Source organism: Mercenaria mercenaria, chromosome 8 (genome assembly GCF_021730395.1).
Source record: "Mercenaria mercenaria strain notata chromosome 8, MADL_Memer_1, whole genome shotgun sequence".
NCBI classification, from domain to species: Eukaryota; Metazoa; Mollusca; class Bivalvia; order Venerida; family Veneridae; genus Mercenaria; species Mercenaria mercenaria.
The window spans coordinates 65,379,217-65,386,685 of record NC_069368.1 but is presented as its reverse complement, the minus strand read 5'-3'; the positions used below and the strand labels follow the sequence as shown (position 1 = coordinate 65,386,685).

The following is a 7,469-nucleotide window of genomic DNA, read 5'->3' as shown; positions in this document are numbered from 1 at the left end:
TCAAATTAAAGAAAGAGCTGAATACGGTCTGCGTATCACATGAATAAGGGTGTGATAAGAGTCTTTTATGTAGAGAAGTGCTTTTTAAAAGATTTTCCTTGTTTCAATTGTCGTCTGTATATGAAAAGGTTTCTTGCTTTTGTGACTTATTCAGTTTGCATATTAAAATGAGTACTTGTTTGCTTTGATATATTTGTTACAAATTATTTAACTGATTTGTATACATGAATATTTTTTTAGTATGGTATGCAAATATTGAACTCAGTTGAAATCTGTTTCATTATATATATACTATATAATGACTGAATCTCATTACACTGAAATGAAGGTACGTTGCAAACAGTTTATCTATGTGATATAACTACGGTCAAACTTTGCTTATGAAACAGAAATAATTACAATTGTATGTTTTGCTTGTCCTTCACTTTTTATAGGTGTGACGTCATTGTCCAAAGATTCACGAATAGCGAATATGCATTTGTTAAAGCGGGATCAGTTGGCCTATTTAAGAAATAAATAAAAATAATAAATAAAAAAATCCTTTAATTGATTTTTTCTCATGTATTCTAATCAAACTTGATTTGTAGCATCTTTATTAGGCCCGCAGCCAACTTTGTTCAGCTGGGACATTTGACCCCTTTTAGGGGCTGCTAGAGCTAAAACTAGAAATGCCTTGATACAGCGTCTCATGAACAGCTTAGTGGATCTTTGTCATACTTGGTCTGTAGCATCATTATAAGGTCCTCTTTCAAATTTATTTATATAGGAACTTGGGCCCTATTATGGACCACTATAGCTAAAAGTAGATATGCCTTTCTTTGCATTAACCACTAAAATGTAATGGATTTTTATCAAACTCGATGTGTAACAATATCGTAAGGTCTCCTGCTATTTTGTTACAAATGGGGATAGGGACCAATTTAGCTAAAAATATAAACACGTTTAATGACCTCTTCTCATGAACCGCTTCATGAATCTTCATCAAACAACTGCTGTAATTATTCGTCTAAGGATAAACGAAACAAAATTGCAACCCTACGAAACCTTTGCGAAAAATTAAAAGAGAACCATTTAAATTGTTAAAGTGCGGTGTTTAGTTTTGCAATTTGAAAAATGTTAGATGAAAAATGAATGTTAGATGAAAAATTCATAAACTTCTTTCCTTATTACAATTCGCCGACCATCATTTTTAAAGATATTTCTTGTTTCGGTTTGTTTTGTAATTTTGCAGTATCTGCTGAATTTAATTTGAAGCTACAGTTACACAGGTTACTAAGTCTTCGAGTCAAGCTCTTGTTTCATATCTGTCTTTATATTCCTTGCTTTCAGATTTTATTTTAGATTAAAGTAACTTAATGATACATGAAAGTCTAACTGTAGTAAATCGATATTACTTGCAGATGAAAATTTCAATCTGGAAATGTTCAATGCCTTTATATATTAGTATTTGTCCTTACCATTTTCATTCATTGACAAGATCACCACTATATACATTTATGTTTTGCGTGCATGAAAAACATATTACAGCAAATTAAATATTGAAATCTACTAATATTTTAGTGTTTATCACTATGCAACTGCAATGTAAAGTGCCTCATTGTGCTTACTGGAATCAGTTTTTACCTATGAGGATTTAATTATAAAATATCTTGGAAAGATATAAAAAAAACTAACATAAGACATAATACTTTGTTCTTACAAGAATAAAACAAAGTTTATAGAATAATGAAATTAATTCAAATGTATGATGATATAATATCAATTAAATGCAGCTTAATGATGTAATAATGACAAATGAAACATTTCCAAACTGAAATTAATTATTTGCTATGAATTAAAATCTAGATACAGCACCGAGTTTGTTTCTTCTTTCTTTTCAGGTTCTTGTGTTACCTGTGAATTTTGTTCCTACAACAATAAAACATAAACTCATTTTGTTTTCAGATATGAAGATAAAATCATGTATTCACAATGTTTGATATTCGATTATCATCTAGATGATAATGAATGATAATGGTAGACAAATGATTAACTAACGTTTTATACTAGCAAATGTAAGCAAAATGAACATTTATGGTATTGTTTTGAATTGAAAATTCAAGTCTGAACATTGTTAGTGACTCTCACTATATGTAATTGCCGTCATTCTTTTTCGAACTCAAATCAATGCCCGAGATAACTGCTTGGTATATGAATGATTAATGATACATGAATGATGAATTAAAGTATCATTTTATTAACACCAATTTTTGTGTAAAGCTTTCAATTATAATGTTCAAATTATTTATCAAGATCACTTTATGGTTAAATGACAGTTAATATCATATATAATACATACTGCAGCCTTGAAATGCTGATATTTGTACTATATCTTTCTTTCTAACATCGTGTAACTTCACGTGGAGCAGCATGACCTAATTGAAACATAACATACTTAGTGAAATGCCATAAATCTTATTTTGACCTGTGTTAATATTATCACGAAAGTATCTTTAGAAAGAAAAGTCACTAAAAATGACATTTATTCTTCAAATATTTAAAAGATCTTGTTACTGGATATTCAAGTATTAGCTACAGATCCAGATTTAGACAAGAATGACAGTGGTGCAAGTTCAGTTTCTCAAGATAATGTGATCAACTTCTGGCAAGAATTGCCCACTTCATTTTTATACCTGATGAATCCTTTCTACAAATCTAGTAACAGAAAATACCTGTTTCTACATTTCCAGCTTAAGTGCCAACTTCGTCTGTCCATTACGAAAAAAAAGTAAAACATAAACTCGTTTTGTTGAAGTAAGAATGTAGTTTGTTTGAAATAGCTGATACACAAATAATCTCAAATAAGATGTATTTAAATGATACAGGAACATTATATTCATTGAATGTACATGATGGTAACTTCCCTTTAGTTAATATTTAATCACTCTAGTACTGTTTATTGCAGTTACACCTTTTCAAATGAAAATAACTCTCGGGATCACTGCATTTTTATTGTAATATATTAATATATTGATTTCAAAATTCCGAATATCATACTTCTTAATATCACGAATCTTCAGTTCGGGATATTCTAAATGTCTCTCAATATATTTTATTGGCGTTACTTCTAAAAATGTTCATATCAATCAAGGTCACTGCTATATACATTTATGTTTTGTGTATAGGATGGAACTGAGATGTTGCAAAATACAATTATCTTAGTTTTTATCAACATTAAACTCAACCTGCATGACATGTCATCTTCTTACTTTGGTTACATTCTCAGTTATAGAATATACCCCTTCCTTTTCAGCTGTTGTTCAACCTATGAGTTTATGTCTCTTGAAACACGGACATTTTGTTGTAGTGAATTCGTTATGTCTTCAAACACAAAATCTTTCTGTATATTTTCAATGTCTTTCTTTTTTTCTGTTGAATTCTCGCGATCGCTACTCCTTATAACGTTGAAATAAATTCAGTACCACTGCATCGATGCTAAATGGATTTGATAACTTGTAATACATACAGTAGCGATTGACTTACTTTTCAACATCGTGAAACGTAGGCTGCATGAAATGTGAGATCGGTAAGTCAAAGAGACTGATCTTTCCATTGAGAATTTGATGATAAAATATTTTTAAAGACATGGTAATTTAAAGTTAAATTTTCAGTCTTGAAAGAACAACACATTAATACTAATACATGTTTATAAATTAGCGGCAGATCGAGATTCAACATATATGACTAAATTGTGCAAAGTCAACTACTCACATTCAGAAATTTGCTGGAGATCCTGATGTAGACACAATAGTGCAAGGTATGATACGAAATGTCAGATAATTAGTTAATGCTCCTATGACTCTCTTGTTACTTTTTGTTGTTTGTGTAATGTATGCTGAGTCTTATCTACAGATCCAGTAACATAGTTTAAATCTTCTTATATTTCAATGTGTGCTCCCACCCGTGTCTTTTCGCACCTGAAAGAATAAAGCAACACCTATCTTCTTTCAAGAATGAAGGAAAGTAAAATTTGTTTGGAATGTCTGGTTGTCAGGTATAATAACAAATTAAATGTCTTGAAATGATAAAAAAATGATATATTAAATGTTTATGTAAGGAAACCCGCTAATAGACATTTCTAACGTAAACGTAAATCGAAAACGGATTACTGAATCCGTAAATGTTATTTGCAAATAATGGTCTAAGGGAGATACTATTGTATTACTATTGGATGAAATTGTCTCCCATAGACCACAAATTAACCTAAAATTTTACGGATTCAGTATTCCGTTTCGTAATTACGTTTACGTTAGAAAGGTCTAAAAATGGATCGTTGTACATAATTTCCTACTTGAAATATCCAACAACACTCAAACATTTGAGTATTTAAACCTATTGACGTTCAGATTATCCCCAAGACAAATGCTTTTATAATATGAGGTATGTATCACGCTGAAAATTTCTAGCAACTGTGAAAATTCAGCTGCATAAAATATAAAAATCGCAAAGAACCAAGTGCAATTTTTTAAGTACTGTTTCCTCTTTTACCTATACCAATTTTATGATAAGATACATTTAAAATATATGATAATTTAACTATGACATCTACGCTTTAATTTTTTTAACAATTCTTACTTCAGCATATTTAAACATTACCTACATACCAAATAAAGACATGAATGACATAATGTTGCAAAGTCTTATACTCCAGATCTAGTGATAGACTTTAGGCCACAATTGTCCTTTACGTATTTATGGTTGCTTGAATTATATCTTCTTGGCTACGGATAAAGCTATAAAAATGTCTTCTTCCTTGTTGCCATGCTGTGCCCCCTCCAGTGTATTTAAAAGGATAAAACATAAACTTGGTTTTAGAAACATTACGGAAGACAAAGAAGTATTTTTAGGTACCATACGTACGTTTATTGCATCAAAATAAAACTCCTCTCCTAATATATTCAATGACTTTCACTACTTTGAATTCTTGTCGTTTCTCTTGTTTAGGTTCAAATCAATCTACAAAATTAGTGTTTGGATATACAAATGTTAGACTTTCCATTATCACTCATGAACTGACTCAATCAAACCGAGTCTGTTATTACATTGCTTAGCTGTATTTTGTACTTCCAAAGAGTTTTCGTATAATGTTTTCTTAATGTTCAGATATAACCTTAACTAAAATGTATTCTAAAGATACAAGAATGATACATGTATTTAATTATCAATTCCATCATCGACATGTTCTAGGCTGTCACTATTTGTAATTGCAGTTGCTTTCCATGTTCAGATCAATTCTAAATTTATTTCATAGTTATATAGATATTTTGATAACTAGTACATGATATGGATGCAGTAGCAAAATGAATGTTGTAACTGATTTATATCCTACTTTCTATTACGATGAAACCTCAGCTGCATGACGTACTTGAAACATTATACTCATAAGTGAAATTCCTCGATTTGTTTAATCTATAACTAATTAATGAAACAAATATATTTGAAAGACATTGAAAATGAAAGTAACTTGTAAATATTTAGACACATGCTGCAGGTCCTGATGTAAACAGATATGACAATATTGTACAAGGTCAGATACTGAGTATCAACGCAACTAGGCCCTCTTATCCTTTATTATTGTTTGGATGATATCTTTTAAAGGGTTTTCTTCTTCATTAATTTCAAGCTTTAGCAAAACATGTGTATTTTTGTTCCTTCAAGGATAAAATATTAACTAACCCATTTTCAAGTATGAAGGTAAAACATGTAATTGAATGTTTTGATATTCATATATATTTTCAATTTAAATGTAGTCAAATGATACAGAAATTATAAAGTAAAGTCTCATGTCAGCAAATTTTGTTACTGTTTATCGTTCGATGCTTGACATGTTCAATGAATCTCACTTCTTTTGATCAGCTTATGGCTAGAATAGCCATTTTCTTTCTTCTGGATATATTTGAAAAATATCTTTCACAACCGATCTACAAATTCAGTTAAGGTGTTTCCCTGTTCCTACATATTACTTAGGTTCTACATTCGTCTCAAAATTCTTACAAGTATAAAACATAAAGTAGCCTTTTTTAGTATGGAGCAAGATTAGATTTGTTTGAATTTTCAGTATTAAGTAACAATCTCAAATGAAATGAAACTTAGAGATATAATACTGACAAATGGACGTTTTTACAAAAATAATTGATATAAGAAATATTTCTCCCCCGGCCAAATTAATGAATCTTACACTTGCTAACTTTAGTTATACATGTTCATTTTCAAAAAATTCTCAAGATCACTACGTGAAAGTTTTAATTCTTTTATTACATGATATACATATTGTATCACTTTTAATTTTGAAACTTCCAAATACCGTAAAATATCATGATTCTTCAGCTGTATGACGTACTCGAAACGTTAAACTCACAAACGACTCAGTAAAATTCCTTGAAGCTGCAGTTCCTTGTTCTGTTTTACCTGTTTTGATTTTATAAAGGAAAATCTTTTCAAGATGTAAAATCTCCATTTGAGACATTTAATCTTAAAGTATCTAAGAAATTTTACTTGTTTTAATTAAAATATTTCCTACAGATTCAAATGTAGTCACGTATAACATAATGGTTCAATGTCAAATACTCAAGGTCATGTGATTAAAGGTTAGGTAGACCTTTCGGAAGCACTGAGGACCTCAAAAACAGCTATAAGGACCACAGTGACCATCTTCGTAAATGTGTTTCATGATAATAGAAAATGGTGTAGTAAATTGATATAACTTGCAATTGAAACAATCCTATCTGGATATAATGAACGCCTTTCGATATCTGTTTATATCGTTACTACAAATAGTGTTCAAATTAATTCAATATCATTGCTATTTACATTAAAGATTTCAGGATATGTATGTCTTTATGTTCCCTATAAAAATAAAATATAGAATAGACTATATTGATAAAAATATACAATTATTTAAAATATTTGATATTCCGATATAGTCTTAAAGCTGCTTTCCACACTCTAATTAAATTTCGTTATAGAAAAAAATAGTTGTACTTGCACGCGGTCAAATAAATCTGGTTTCAATAGTGAAACATTGATAATTGTTAAATTCGGCGTACTTTCAAAGATTTCAATGGAAAACTACTAACTGTTGTCGACGACACTTAGCAGTTATAAGATAACCACTTTTTGGCCAACAGTAACGAAACAGCAGTAACACTGTTTGCAAACACTAACGTTTATTGGTCGACGGAGCTTTAAAATGTGCGACACAGGTTCTCTTTCAAGGAATGTATAATACAATTCATCATACACCATTTTAAAGACATTTACAGATATTTACTGTCTTTCAAATTCATTATGGCCCGGGTTTTATCTCTGGCATGATTTAGGTAGTTCATTCAATCTTCTACCTTATGTTTCTATGAGAATGCCGTTAGAAGTACTTTTGAACAGACCACAGATACTTTATTAGGAAATATGACACCATTTAATTTGTTATA

General features: G+C 30.0%; 1 long non-coding RNA gene across 1 annotated transcript; it reads right to left on the bottom strand.

The window, feature by feature from the left end:
* Positions 1-798: 798 nt before the first annotated feature.
* On the bottom strand, positions 799-3,282 carry LOC128559186 (uncharacterized). Its single transcript, XR_008372255.1, has 3 exons — positions 2,712-3,282; positions 2,339-2,414; positions 799-1,908 (listed from the first exon to the last, which is right to left on the bottom strand). It is a non-coding gene; the product is annotated as an uncharacterized LOC128559186 (long non-coding RNA).
* Between the last annotated feature and the right edge of the window lie 4,187 nt (positions 3,283-7,469).